The 15,498-nt window shown below is 40.5% G+C and overlaps 1 long non-coding RNA gene across 1 annotated transcript; it reads right to left on the bottom strand.

Annotated features, from left to right (window-relative positions):
• Nucleotides 1–1,321: 1,321 nt before the first annotated feature.
• On the bottom strand, nt 1,322–11,283 carry LOC115302947. Its single transcript, XR_003913736.1, has 4 exons — nt 11,217–11,283; nt 10,552–10,625; nt 5,050–5,098; nt 1,322–1,590 (listed from the first exon to the last, which is right to left on the bottom strand). It is a non-coding gene; the product is annotated as an uncharacterized LOC115302947 (long non-coding RNA).
• Nucleotides 11,284–15,498: the final 4,215 nt, after the last annotated feature.

Below are 15,498 nucleotides of genomic sequence, written 5' to 3'. Positions count from 1 at the left end.
AGAGCAGAAAAGGCAAGAACTTTTGGAAATGTATCCACAGGACTAATATTCAAAGCCCACAGAGGTTATAGCTGTAGAAGTCTTTGAGGATTTGAAGAGGGACACACATTCCATGGAATAAATGTGGTGAGGTGGAGGCAGAAAAAATTTTGTGTTGAGCTTCTGTTAACTGTGTGTATCTGCAGACCGCTGGACCTGGGAAACGTGAGGTAGACAAACATGTCAGAACTCATTCGTCCGTGGAGAAGGAAATACAGACCCTAGCTGAACAAAAGACTGGTGGTGCAGCAGCATGGGCCTCACCAGGGAAAAAAGCAGAGTCGTAGGTCCTACCCAGACCTGCTGAATCAGAATCTATTTTCACAAGACCCCCAGATGACTCATCTGCACATTCAATTTTGAGAAGCACTGATTGCTAAGAAAGGAGAACGGAAGCTGAGCAGTGACAACAGGTGACTGTTACGCAGATTTACTTGTGATGGTGTTAAATTGATTCTGACAGCGTTTTCCATGGAGGAGATCACAAATGAGTTGAGTAGTTATAACTTATCAATTTAAATGTTTTCAGTGACAGATAAGAGACCTCCAACTCTACAGGTTTAAAGAATGGGAAAAATTATTATCTTACATCAGAAAATGAAAATAGGGTGGTTTTTGGGCTTGTTAATTCTTTTTTACAACCTTCCCATGAAGATGCTCAGTGGGCCTCTCTGCACACTTCATGAACTAGGCCTACGGTCCGTGCCCATCTCTAAGAAAAGGAAAACGTTATCTCCATCACTGGCTTTTGCATTCAGGAGGTGTCCATGACTCAGGAGAGGAAGGAGTAGATACCAAAACCAAATTGTGTCCCTGTCAGCAGGAAAGGCCATTAACACCCAGGGATCAACTTCGGCATCTTTGGTGTATTTGTGGAACTTCCTATGTTTGCTACTATTTTTGCCAGTACATAGATCAGTATGATCCATTTCCTTTTAATCAGTCGTCATTTTAAAGCTCTATCTTAAAATAATTAACTTTATTTGTTTATGTATCTTTTTTTCCCAAGGAAGCATGGAAATTTTTTATTTTATTTACTTCTTTTTTTAATGTTTTATTTATTTTTAAGAGAGAGACAGCGTATGAGTGGGGGAAAGGCAGAGAGAGAGGGAGACACAGAATCTGAAACAGGTTCCGGGCTCAGAGCTGTCAGCACAGAGCCCGATACAGGGCTCAAACTCATGAACCGCAAGATCATGACCTGAGCTGAAGTCTCACGCTTAAGCCACTGAGCCACCCAGACACCTGAAAATTCTTAATAAGAAAAGGAAAATAGGCCAAGAACAGCAGGAAAGAATTTTAATATTCAGACTTCTGATTGAGTGTGACAAAAGGCAAAATAAATAAAAAAGACCTTTGACAGAACCCTTTATAAGAAAAGGTCTTATTTGTTCTGTATTCTGGGCAGCAGAGTTTCCTTTTCCAAGGGCTGCAGCTGGGGGTCAGACTGTCCATATCAACCAGGATCACGAGAATTTTTGACATTGTTGCAACATAAGCCCCGGGGGACACATTTAAATTGTCATATTTGGTCTGCCTTGCAATGACATTCTTTGGCAAGGAAAAAAAAAAAAAGAATATGTGATTCGTGTGAAAGAGTAAGACCAGATACACTTGCAAGTCACACAAGAAAGTCGGAAGGTTTTTTTTTTTTTCCACACTTAAGCTTGTTTTCCACCATTAAAGTCAAAATATCAAAGTCTTTCTCAATTTCTTAAGAACAAGGCCCAGGACAGGGTGTGAATTAGAAGATGGTTAATTATGTCCAGTGCTGTGTCAATTCTCTATTGATGACGTGAGCGTTTGTTAGGAAAGGGGGGACAATCCTGAACCCCCAGGGGCTGTAGTCACTGAATGGATGCCCTCTCTTCAGGGCTCTGTTTAATAAGGGGCCCTCCAGCCACTTCTGGCCTCCTGCCTTGTGGCCCACCAGTCTGTTGTGGTAGGGGACAGTGGGTGGTTTTACACTAGCTTTATTTAGTGGCTGAATGGATGGTTTCCTCATGACTTCTTTTGTTCCCATTTTATTAGCGATCTCGCTGTGCAGAGGAGTTTTGGACAAGTGTGGATGCTGGAAGGAGGTTATGTTACAAACTTCACAGGGCCTCAGAATGATCACGCTGGCACTTTGCCAGTCGCCAGTAGGTTTTGCTCTTAAAGCCCGGTTGTTTTTGAACATTCTTCTTGGATTTTACAACAGAAAGAGCATTTATCATAATTGAGGGGGCTGTGGCTGCCAAGCCCTTTATAAGCAATAGCTCATTTAATGCTTTCAATAATCCTTTGCAATGTGTAGTATTATCGCCATTTAAAATATGAGCGGCTGAGGCTCAGAGAGGTTGTGACTTGCTTATGGTGACACAGCAAGTAGGTGGCAGACCCAGAGTTCAAATTCAACTTGAATTTACACTGAAGCCTGTACTTTTCACTGCCCAAGGCTCTACCCTGGGGGTGTGTGTGTGTGTGTGTGTGTGTGTGTGTGTGTGTGATATGTTTGCAGCCTCCTAAGGAAGGAAGGTGTGGGAAGAGCAGAGTCCAGGCACAGAAGCTGAATGCTTGGAAACCACAGGCTCACAGATGGCCTTTCAGGGCGTTGTCCCAGCAGCGAACCAAGAAACACAGACTTCGCTTCTGTGCTCAGGCTCACAGACCTCACTTTAAGCCCTCACATTACCATTTGGGGTGAGTTCCCCACTGTATTCCCTGAACCAAATAGTACCTAACATATGTGCAAAAAGCACCAAATGCATTTGCATGGATGGAAGGCAGTGATGGGGAGGGCTGGGATCACAGCAAAGGAGTAGGTCCCCCTTTTTATCATTTTTAGCTTACTTCTTTTAGCTTGAACCTCAAACTGTAAGTTGTTGTTGTGTGACACTGGGCAAGGTATTAAATATCTCTGACTTTTAGAAATAACCATATGATTACAGAGTTTTCTTGAGATAATTAAATAAAACGAGCCGATGAGTATAAAAAGCTCAGCTCAGTCTCTGGGTGGGGCAGACTTTTGATAAATGATGGCTATCATCATCGTCACCACCATGTTATTTTCCCAATGTTGGGAATAGTAATTTCAGGTGTGTTTGTAATAGACCGAGGCTCTTGGCTAACCAGCTGTGGTGTAAGGAGCCCAAAGGTGCAAGAGCACCTGGCTCCCAGGGGTCCCAAACAGACAAGGTTCAGCATCTTGCCACCAACACAAGTGGTGTTGAAACAAGAAAGATTTATTTCGGTGAACCCAACACTGGGAGGACAATGGACCAACATCTCAAAGACTATCTCCAAAATTCTGAAAATACCTGTAGGTTTACATAAAGAAAATCTGGGATACAGGTCCATGGGTATATGCAGCTGAGCAAGAAAGGTCAGGTGGATCATTGCTTTGGGGCCAACCTCAGGGATCTGGCTGGTGTCAGACCTGTCCCTATTGCTTTCAGGAGATAGGTCCTGCTCCCACCGGAGAATGCTTTGCCCACAGGGTCCTTTGCCTGAGTTAAAGAGATAAGTTTGAAGGAAGAACTTAATCAGTTGGAAAGTATGGACTGAGGTCAACATGGAGGTAACTGAAGTCCACTTTCAGTAGGAACCTGGGTCTATTTTCTAAAGGCAAGAACACTTGTGTTTCATGACTCCCAAGAAAAGACATTCTTGTCACTCAACCAATTGGTCTGCAGGGAGTGGGCCTGGGATTCTGACAATGGTGGAAAGGGCTTCCATGGATTTCTAGATTCCTCACCACTTGCCTCTTCTGCAGCTGTGTTACCTGGGGGTTGATTGGGCTCACATTCCTGACCTACTAAAGTCCTATCATTTCAAGTAACAAATATCTAAATCGTTCCCTTCTAGGTAATACAGAGCCTAACTAGTGTTTTCCCCAATGAGTATTTTAAAACTAGAGATTTGTATGGCTCATTCAGAACCATTTTACCAGAAGAGGCAGCCGCAGGGAAAATGACTTGAAAGGACACATGAAAGATGGACTCAGCCTGTCTTCGTGGTAACAGAAATATTGCTATTATTAATATCATGCACTTAGAGAGAGCTCCTTTCTCAAGGAGCTCAAAGCATTGCACATATATTATCTTATTTCCCCTTGCCACATGCAAGAGAGGTAAAAGACAGGAATAGGCAATCTTCAGTAAAAAAAAGCACTGTTTACTGAAGTATATTTGGTTGAACTGGAACCAGACAAAATCATCTCAGGCTGGTAGCAAGAGAGCTAATGAGTCCTTCCAGGAGTACCTAACTTCCTGTTACACGTTGCTCAATGCCAGGGGAGGTAAAAGGTCCTTCAGAGTGAAATACCTGCACCCATACCTTGGGAAGGAGGGTTCACCGAGTCTCCGGGCCACTCAGCAGCCTTTAGGACCCACAGCTGACCTGGGGGCCCCAATGACGTTGGAGCTGGGCAGTTTCCTGGATGAGCTGCTGAGTCTGGTGTCTCTTCCTAAGCATTTTGTTGACCTTGGATTCTGATGTTCTTGTGGGACTTCATGGACTTCTGTAGGTAGAGTCAAGAGCATCCCCCACTACACAGGGCCTCTTCCTCTGAATGATATTGGGTGCATTTAGGATCAGGTTGCTGAAGATGCTCTGGATTGGGCTCTCTGATTGCCTTAGCTGGAGAGATTCTCCGTGGTGATATGCCTCTAAGAAGCTGTCTGTGAGTGCGGGCATTTATTTCATGTCCTACACCCTCGGTCTTCATTCTATTGTGGAACATGGCACACTTGAGTTCATCCTAACTTAAATTTGACTTAATAGACTGCTAGTGGTAAAAGGCTATAGGCCCACAATTAGATAAACGTTATGCTATATCTGAACTGGAGACTAGTGGAGACATCATTTCCATCTTTGTAGGTGATAGGAATTTAGGATGAACTTAAAGACATTTAGGGACAAGTAGAACCACTCAGAAGGCTACCTCAGTACTGTGCTGTGTTCAAGAAAGCTTTAGATGTCAGATTCTGATAGACTGGAATTTGAAATCCCAGATCTGCATGTACTTACCTATATGTTCTTCGGAAGTTCCTTCATCTTCCTGAGTTTCTTTCCTCATCTGTAAAATGAGAACCATGACGTAGGTTGAGGGGGTGACTATGAAGGTACAAAACAGGCTCTTTCTCATGAAAGGGAGCTCAGGATGAGACTGTGAGGAACTTCACCTCCCTGTTTTGCTTTTAGGCACAGGTAACTAGAACCATTAGTGTTTTCAAGAAATGGTGAAAATCCCTTCAGGAAAACTCCAGGGAAGTACTGGCATTTCATAACTATGTATTATAAGAACATGTGCTCATTTGTTTATTCAGTCAGGGATAGAACAAATATTTAATAAACCTTGGGCACTGGGCTGAATAGTACAGACACCATGATGGAAAAGGACACAATTCCTGCCCTCAAGGAGTGGTGGCCTATTGTGTTTGGCCCGTTTTCTCCCTAGTTGGTGATACAAAAACCCCAGGTGGCCTAAGTAGATTTGCTGTCTGTGGAGCAGTAAAAGGAAACAGCAAACACCCTGTAAGCAGACATAGCCCTGGGATGCAGCAATTCCAACCACACCAATTACAGCATTTTCTGTCAGGACTGACCTTTGAGGAGATTGCCTCAATTATAAAAGGTCAACATCTCCTGATTCTGGCACAAGCAAGTTCTGAGCAAGGTGGTAAATTATAGCCAAAATAACCCCATGGAGGTCCTCTACTTTCACCATTCAGCAATGACCCAAGGCTATCAGACACCTTTGTAACATAGTGGCTAAGTAGCTCTAACATGCAAGGTGTGTGCCGGCAAATTAGCACTTACATCTTAATATAAGTGAGTTGCATGGGCTTTTTTATTAGCAATTCAAAGTGTGTTTTCATAGCTAGTTAGTGGTTACTCCTAAATGAATCAATTTCAAAGGTCATGTACTTCTCTAAGTACTTAACAGAAGTTAAGGTGTATTCGTTAGAACAATATTAGGTAGTTTGTAGAGAACTCATTCTTCCAGGTGGGAGGGAAAGCGGACAAGGATATTTAGCATCAAGTGCCTGTTTTTCTTGCTGCCTTCACACAAACTCCAAGAAGACAAATTACATCCCCTGACATTACCTATAAGGATAACAGTGACTCTTGACCTAGATGCAATTTTCTATCATGAAGCTCCTTCTTCCTGGACTACAAGACTATCTTCCAGCACCCAGAGTAGAAGACAGACTGGGTGTCACAGTCTTCTCAGAAGGACAAGCCAAGGGACGAGGGTTCATAGAGAAAGTCATCTGGGTCAGACCCAAAGTGATTCCGTGGAATTAGCTTCCCACCCTGTGTAGCTTCTTCTGTGAACCAAATCCAGGCCTGTGTTTATACCACTTCCAGAAAGATGTCCTTGTGCCACTGGACCAGGAAACTGGTGGGTTTATTCTCAGGCCAGAGGCACAAAATCAGACTGGGAACTAATTCTGAAGCACTTTTCACATAGTCTAGATTTCCTTGACAGGGAAGGCCTGGAATTTCTAACCCTTGTGCTCCAGACATTTAGTTTCTTTTTTAGCTCTTCTTATCAGAAGATATTTTGAAAAAGTGCTATATCAGACTTCTTTGCTCATTTTTCTAAGACTAATGCTGGTAGTGTCTTTGTGACATAGTTGAATATTTGTGATGCCTGTGTATTAGTGTTCTAACTTGGTCTTTTCAAAACATAGAAAATAGCTTTTAACTTTTAGGACACAAAGTCTGTGAATGGGCTGAAATCCTTATAATTTTATGTGAAAAGCTTTGGATACAAACATTTTTCTAGAGGAAAGAACTGATGTTCTTATCAGATTCTCAAAGCAGTCAGTGACCTAGAACATATTACAAACCACTGATCTAGACAAAATTTTCTTAAATTTGGTAGCTGATAGGTGTCCAATAGAGATTAGAGGTCATCTGTAATGAGGGAGAGAGAGACAGTGACAGAGAAAGGAGAGAGAGAGAGAGAGAGAGAGAAAGAGAGAGAGAGGGAGAAAGAGAGAGTAGGGTAAGATCTGTCAGTAGTAGGGGGTGATTCTCAGACCGTTTGCAAGTATGAATATTATAATCATGAGCCTGGCTCAGATGGAATGTATTTTGGTTTTGTGTCTGTGTTCTGGCTTTGTAAAGACTTCATCCCTCCATTCTCTTGAGTTTCTTATGAAAAAGATTTGTCTGGAGAAGCACCTCACTTTGATCATATGTAAATTATAATTTCACAGATTTCTCATGGGAGCAAATGAGAAAGTCTTGCAAATTTCAATTGTGTTGTATCCTGGCAAGACATGGTTTTACTTTCACTATATCAGAGGAACACCATTGCGTCTCCCCAATCTTTTGTGTAATTAGTAACTAGACAGGTAAAAAGCACAAAGCAAATGAGAACAACCAGAAACCAAATAACCCACCAAAAATCTACAGAGAAAAGAAATAACTCATGAAATGAAAGAGAATAGCTTAAAATTGTCTGAGCTAATAAACTCAGAGAGATTAGAAAATATACTTTAAAAAGATTTGAATGCTATGTAAAAGAAACACTCAGAGAACAAGAAAAAAGAAAAAGTTCCTATTAATTAAAACACATTGCCTAAAGTGTAGGAAAAATCAATAAAAGGATTAAGTCTAAGAAATCTCTCAGAAAATAGGAATAAGACAGAGGGAGAAAAATGCAAGAAAAGGTAAGAGACATAGGGCAAGGAAACATCCAGAGAGTTCATAGTGAATCAATAAGCTTCCTAGAAAGAAAGAATTGAGAAAACAAAGGGAAGTAAATAATAAGAGATTTTCCCAAAGCCAAAATACTGGGATCTTCCAACTGAATTGGATGTACACCAAGATCTGACCATATAATGGAAAGAAATCCTTATCCAGAAATAGCCTTGTGAATTCAGAACACCAAGGATAAAAAGAAGAGCCCTGCACATTTCAGATTTTTTGTTAAGCCTACCAAACCAAACAAAACCAAAGAATCTGACTGACATCACTCTTCCCAAAAGCAACTTTGGATGGAAGAAGACAATGGAGCAAGCAACTTCAAAGTTTTGAGGAAAATGTTCAGTCTAGAATTTTATGCCCACTCAAGTGGGAAGTCTGAACAGAAAGCTTTTCAGGTATCAAAGACTCAGAAAATGCATATCTTGTGACTGGCACGTCTGAAGGGTCAGCCTGAGAAAATTAGTGAGAAGGGGTGGCTCCACAGCAACAGGAGAGTTGCCCAAATTAGTTGACAACTAAGTTAGTTGGGTGGGATCCCGCTCCCACCGCCACAGGAGACTGACCACATGGCTTGTCTCACTGTCTGCCTTGGGAACCACAGAATCCTGTATCGTATTGGAATCCAGTATGCTGGCCTCTGCCACCAATACCACCATCTCATCCAGAGCAAATTCTCCATGGTCTCTGTTTCTTTGAGTCACTAGCTCGCCCTTTCTTTCTTCTTTCTTTCTTTCTTTCTTTCTTTCTTTCTTTCTTTCTTTCTTTCTTTCTTTCTTTCTTTCTTTCATGTTTATTTAATTTTGAAAGAGAGAGAGAGAGAGGGAGAGAGAGAGAGAGAGTGTGAGCGAGCATGAATGGGGGAGGGGCAGAGAGAGAGGGAGACACAAAATCAGAAGCAGGCTCCAGGCTCTGAGCTGTCAGCACAGATCCCGACACAAGTCTCAGACCCACAGAGTGTGAGATCATGACCTGAGCTGAAGTCAGATGTTTAACCAACTGAGCCACCCAGGCACCCCTGAGTCCCCTAACTTTCCATTCAAAGTCCCGAATAGGGAAATCTGAAGGTAAACTGTAGGTAACTTATCCATGCCGAGGAGATTAGAAAAGTGGGTTGTAGGCAATCTGAGGTTCCAATAGAGGAACTTGGGCTTTGATTGCCCCAAAGGCTCAACCAGTAGAAAATTCCCCATACATAAAAAGAGAGGCTATATTCTGAGTAAAAAAAAAAAATCATAAGATAATTTGGACACACTTGGTTAGGCCAAAATGCAAACTAAAATAAAAATTAAATTGAAAACTTCAGGAAAATAAGAAAACAGAAGCAAAGGAGCATAAAGTTCACACTATAAAGCAAAGTAGAATATTTGATATTATGTAATTGATTGAGTATAACTGAATAAAGTGCTTTTAACTACGATGCTAGGAATTTTCCCACCAACGACTCAAGGATCAGGAGGTGAAATCTGCAAAGAAAGAACATAATCCTAAAGTGCTGTTTGACACAGGAAGGAACAAAATCTTGTTTGTTTCTTGTTGCTGTGTTTGATGTTTACCATCAAATTTACAAATCAAGTACACTTGCTTGTGTTTGCAGCACAAAATGTAAATGTAAATGCCAAAGTGTGGGTGACTGAAAGAGGGGTGTAGAGAGTAGGGAAAAGGGTGGAGAAAAAGGTAGAACACAAATATCCTCACCTTACAAGTAGGGTATCAAGAAATATACTGAAAGTTGGTGGGACAAGAAATAGGAAAACATTTAAAGCTATGAAGAGAGACACTAGAAATTGTTTTACAAATGTTTATTTATTTATTTTGAGAGAAAAAGAGAGAAAGAGAGAGCACATGCACAAGCAAGGGAAGGGCAGAGAGCTAGGGAGAGAGAAAGAATCCCAAGCAGATTGCATGCTGTCAGCATGAGCCTGACACAGGGATTGAGCCCACGAACCGCTGAGATCATGACCCGAGCCAAGATCAAGAGCCAGACGCTTAACCAACTGAGCTACCCAGACCCAGGCACTCCACTAGACATTTTAAAAACAAATTTAACTGTTGGATGTTGGGAGGAAGTGAAGGGGACAGCGTAAGTGACTTCGAAGCCTCATCTTTGTTATTTGGAAGTCAATAGAAAAGTTTCTAAATTTAGCAAATTGAAACATGGGGTGACAACCCTATCTCTAGAGTATGATGATCTCAGAACAACTGAGAACCCACTAAACATGGGATTGCTTTTGGAGAGAGGGACTGGAGTAAAAGGATGTAAGACAAGGAATCTTGCTTTCTATCATTATCTCTTGAGTTGTTGCTGTGTGTATGTAACTTGGATAAGTATTAAATTAAAAGTAAATAAATAAGAATTTTTGATGGAAAAAGAACCAAAATGGCATTCATTTATTTCCTTTGTTTCATAAGTAGAAGAAAAGCATGATATTAAAAACAGATTCGAAACCAATGTTATTTAAAAAATAGCTTATGGCATTTCTCATTTATTTTTGTCATGTACACAACTAAAGAGCAATGGTTTATTTTAATTTCACTGAAAATTATTCCTATCAATATGTTAAAGAAACATTTTAGATATGTATGTGAGCTCATTGTGAAATACAGAACAAATAATACATTTTCAAATCCTTTTGGCATATATAGATTTGCATGGAGTGATTTTCTTTCTTCCTTCCTCCCCACTTTCCTCTCTCCCTTTCTTTCTTTCATCTTTCTTTCTCTCATGTTGTTACCTCCTGAATTTCAGTTTTAGAAGCCACCCGTAAAAATCTGCCAAAGAAAATTGTATTTTCAAACCAAGAACCTTACTTTGACAGAAGCTGTTGAATTCCATAATTAATTCTTGTCTGTAGATCAATGCATTGCACAAATGGTGGATCAACCTTGACAAGATGGAACAAATACAATCATTAGGAAATCCTAACAATACAGAACAATCGACTATGAATTTAGGTCAGTTTGTCTGCCTTGAAACACTTTTCCTTGGTACTATTTCAACTTTGACAAGTCTTATTGTGTGCTTGACATCTTTCATAATTTCTCATAGACACGTTTAAATAATCTTTGTTTATTTACAAAAATATTTACCTAAGAGATATGAATGTGTAGAACATGGATAACATAATTAACTCGAGGTTTTAACACAGTTTAGGAAACATAACAGCATTCATATTCTGAGATTCTAGAATGATACTTATGGCTAGAATAAGAGGTGGGTGACAGGGTGTGTTGGGAAGGGAACTGGTGGCTGAAAGTCTGAGGGTGGGACAGCATTCTATCTCCAAAAGACCTGAGAATCTGGTGAGTATCTCACTGAAGAATTTGAGAAAGGACAAAAGCAGAGAGGAACCTAAGTGATGGGGCATCTTTCCAACAGGAACTTCGGATTTGGCAGGCAATGGACCCACAGAGAGGATCTCCTTATGCTTACAGGGTGGTGCCTACCTTTTTCATCATTAAAAGTCTTTCATTACCTTCCATCTGATTGGGGTTTTGTGCTGCTTCTTTCTTCCCAGGGAGCATTCTTTGTGGCTCTAAAAAAGACACAACAGGCTTAGTCATAGTTGATCTCCTGGGAGGTTAGTGGACTTGTTCTGTTTTCACTGGGTCTCCTTTCTGTACAGCAGTGTGGTGATGGGAAACCCCTCCAGGTATGCTAGGCAGACATCTCCTCCTGTTACCAACCAGAAAATACACAATGATCCAGTTTTTATAAGCTTCCCAGGAGGCTTGTGCTTCTAGTACTTTTACTTGTACTTAATACTGGATCTTCAATGTTACATTCAGAATTCTTTTTTTTTAGTTTATTTAACCTACTTAGAGAGAAAGAGAGATCATGAGCGGGGGAGGGGCAGAGAGAGAGAGAGAGAGAGAGAGAATCCCAAGGAGACTCCACACTGTCAGCCCCACATCAGGCTGCAATTCATGAACTGTGAGATCATGATCTGAGCTGAAACCAACTGTGCCACCCAGGTGCCCTTACATTCAGATAATCATTAAATTTTTTTTTTCCTTAGAGAAAGAGGGCATGAGTGAGGGAGAGAAACAGAAGGAGGGAGAGAGAATCTTAAACAGATTCTACCCTCAGTGAGAAGCCCAGCGTGGGCCTTGATCCCATGACCCTGGGATCATGACCTGAGCCAAAATCAAGAGTCAGATGCTTAACTGACTGAGCCACCCAGGTGCCCCACAGAATTTCTAATCATTTTTTATTAAAAAAATTTTTTATATTTATTTTTGAGAGACAGAATGAGACAGATTGTAAGGGGGGGGAGGGTGGGAGGGAGGGTCAGAGAGAGGGCAAGACACAAATCTGAAGCAGGCTCCAGGCTCTGCTAAGCATTCAGCACAGAGTCCGACACAGGGCTTGAACCCACGAGCCGCAAGATCATGACCTGAGCTGAAGTCAGATACTTACCCTACTGAGCCATGCAGGTGCCCCTTAATGACCTTTATAAATGTTTGAGTAAAAGTTCTGAAAGCAAATGCAAAGCTTGCTGAATGGTCTCAGTGCCACCAATCCTGTTACAATCAGATGAGCAAACGTTCCATTGGCCGAAAAGCTAGGCCGTCCTCTCAGAACTGCAGGATTGATCTGGAGGGTTGTTCATTCTCGCTGTGAGGAGGGTGGTGACTATTACTAGGCATTTTTCACGTACCCTTGACCTCCACCCCATCCCCAACACCTCTTCACTGTAGTGTGTGCAACTTGCTAAGAACAGAGTTCTTGGACTTTGTAAATGTAACTCTTGACCTCTCTCTCCACTGCTCCTTCATCTGCCTCTTCCACTCAGTGAATGTGTCTTTCCAAGTGCTGAAGCCAGAAACCATTGAGCAATTCTTGGTCTCTATATTTTTATCAATCACACATGCTATCCAGTCTGTTCCACATTCTATAGACCTTATTTTGACTGTATTTACTGTCTACACTCCCATTCCCTCAAGTCTAAACACCTACCCACATCTTCCTGGACAACAATCTCACTGGTATCTCTGATTCCTTTCTTGAAACTTTGCAGTTCATTCTCACGTGGCTGTTAGAATGATCTGAAAAAAAAAAAAAACCTCAAACCCATTGATCTCACCATGTCACTATTGACATAACTTATTTCATAGGGCTTTTCAATATGGCCCTGGATTCCTTCTTCAGGCTCCAGAATGAGGCCCATTCTCCTCCTGATTCCCACTCTCCAGTTATGCTGACCTCCTTCCAGGTCGTTAAATGTGACAAAACTCTTTCTCATAGGGAGGCTTCCACACTGCTGAAAAATTCCTCCTCTGTTTTCCACCTGAATGATTCCTTTCTACCTTCTAGATCTTCCCTTTAGCGACACTTCTTAAAAATCCTCTCTAAGGGTCCCTCTATAAACTCACATATGCTAACATTGTATTTTCATGTGTATTTATTTATTTTCAGAGAGAGAGAGAGAATGAGAAAATGAGCAGGGGAGGGACAGAGAGAGGGAGAGAGACGATTCCAAGCAGGCTCCATGTTGTCAGCATAGACCCCAATGTGGGGCTGGATCTCACAAACCTCAATACCATGACCTGAGCTGAAATCAAGAGTCCAATGCTCAACTGATTGAGTCACCCAGGCACCCCCTAACATTGTATTTGTATAGGAAACACAGCTCTAAGGGTGTGGCAATTGCATGGCTAGCCTAGTTACTGCTTTGTCTTTGCCTGCTTCTGCCTTTCCCCAATCCTACCAGCCCGTGTCTCTTGCTCTGTGCATTTGGTAGCCTGTCTTGTCTTTATCCTCACTATTGTCCAATCAAATCTAAATTTTTACATGGCACCTCAGTTGAATGCTCAGAACTCAGAACTACATGTCTGAGGACTCTAATGATGCACAAATTGGCCTTAGATCAGCTAAGCTCCATTTCCTCAAACATGCAATAATTTTTTTTTATAGATATGACATGCTAGGTACTGTGCTGAGTATTGGGAATAGAAAAATGAGTTTCCTCCTGCTAGAGCTCATACTTGACAAGGGAGACGGATATTAAGCAAATACATAAACACACACACACACACACGCATGCACACATGCACACATGCATGTATAATACTGTGTGGTATAAGTTGTGGTAAATTCTATGGTGAAAGTTTTATAACTGGAGGATCTGTGATTTTAAAATCTCTAATAACTATATCTAAAAAGGTGGAAAACACTCTGGCTTCTCTTCAGATCAAATAAATCTTTCACCTTTTAAAAAGGAAAAACTGGGGAAATTAATTTTAATAAAATATTTTTATTTTTTAGTTACACATATCCAAAATATTACTTTTCAACATGTAATAAATATGGGTGAAAAACTAATATTTTCCTTATTTTATACAAGCCTTAAAGATCTGCTGTGTACTTTATACAATGGGACATTTCAATTAGACCAATCATATTTCAAGTACTCAATAATCACCTATGGCCAATGGTTACCCTATTAGATGGAACAGCTGTATAGATTCTCAAAGGCTTATAGGTGCTGACCAGGAACTTGCCTTAATTTTCTCACAAAAGGGTTTTATCACTCCAGTAGAACATGACTTGTTGAGAGCCACATTCCTGGCAACTTTAATTCCACTCAAGGCTGAAGGAAATATGTAAAGCTGATATGTAAAAGAGAAAGTTTTTGTGTGGTTTCAGTATGCAGTCCTAGAACTGAATTTCAAGGAAGCAAATTGTACTCAAAACTTTAAACAATAAGAACTTTCCGGAAATACATGAGATTCCCTGCCTTGTACATCTTGCCATTAGAAGAGCCAAGTAGAGGCTAATGTCCACTTGCTCTAGGACTCAATAATTCAGTGAAAGATTCTATCGAATGATCTCTCAAGTTCCTTTGAATCATGTGATTCTGTAATTGAATAAAACTTGAGACATTCTTCCAACAAAGCATGGTCTTTTTCTTTTTTGGCCTTTATTTAGAGAGAATTAAAAAAATGCTTTTGAAAGCATTTTATTTTCAGAGGAAACAAGTTTTCATCTATAGCTACACATAATACAGAGAGAATTTAAGAATTTAGGCAACCATTCAAATAACTTTAGAGAAAAAAAGTGATGAAAATATTTTTGAAGAGCAGTGAAGAAGAAATAATATCTTTAATCCCTAGTTTCTTGACTAGAAATAAGGCCTGATGGTATAACTATTTGTTAGTATAAATTAGGCTTAATGAATATCCACTCTCTATAGCATGTTGGACTCATCTTTAATCTTTTTTGACTGAATGATACATGTTAGTAATGGTAACTCATTTTTAAAATGAAATTTTAAGTATACATTTATGTATGAAATTACAAATTGTAAATAGCCAGATATTCTATACTGTGGAGCTCAGTGGGCCTGGAAAAAGCTGACTTATGATAGTTACTTCTCCATAAATACTAAATCAATACATTTTGCTTCCTGTTTATTGCCAGGAATGGCCTTCATGAAGTCTGGGCCTGCTTGGTGCCAAGCACTCACCTCCATAATGCTGGGAAGACAGAACTCAGCTCAGCCAGATAGCTAGGGATTCTCCCTGCTTTTATCTGGGAGATGAAGATTAACATTAAAAAAAATAATAAAGGCATCTAAAGATGGTTGATTATCAGAGGGTAGGTGGGGGGATGGGCTAAACAAGGATTAAGGAATGCACTGGCTGTGAGGAGCAGAGGGTGATGTATGGAAGTGTTGAATCACCATGTTGTACACATGAAACTAACATGACACTGTATGTTAACTAACTAGAAATAAAATACATACATAAATACAT

The sequence above is a fragment of the Suricata suricatta genome, chromosome 9 (genome assembly GCF_006229205.1).
Source record: "Suricata suricatta isolate VVHF042 chromosome 9, meerkat_22Aug2017_6uvM2_HiC, whole genome shotgun sequence".
In the NCBI taxonomy this organism is placed as follows: Eukaryota; Metazoa; Chordata; class Mammalia; order Carnivora; family Herpestidae; genus Suricata; species Suricata suricatta.
Note: the sequence above shows the minus strand (reverse complement) of the source record. Positions and strands in the feature narration are given on the sequence as shown.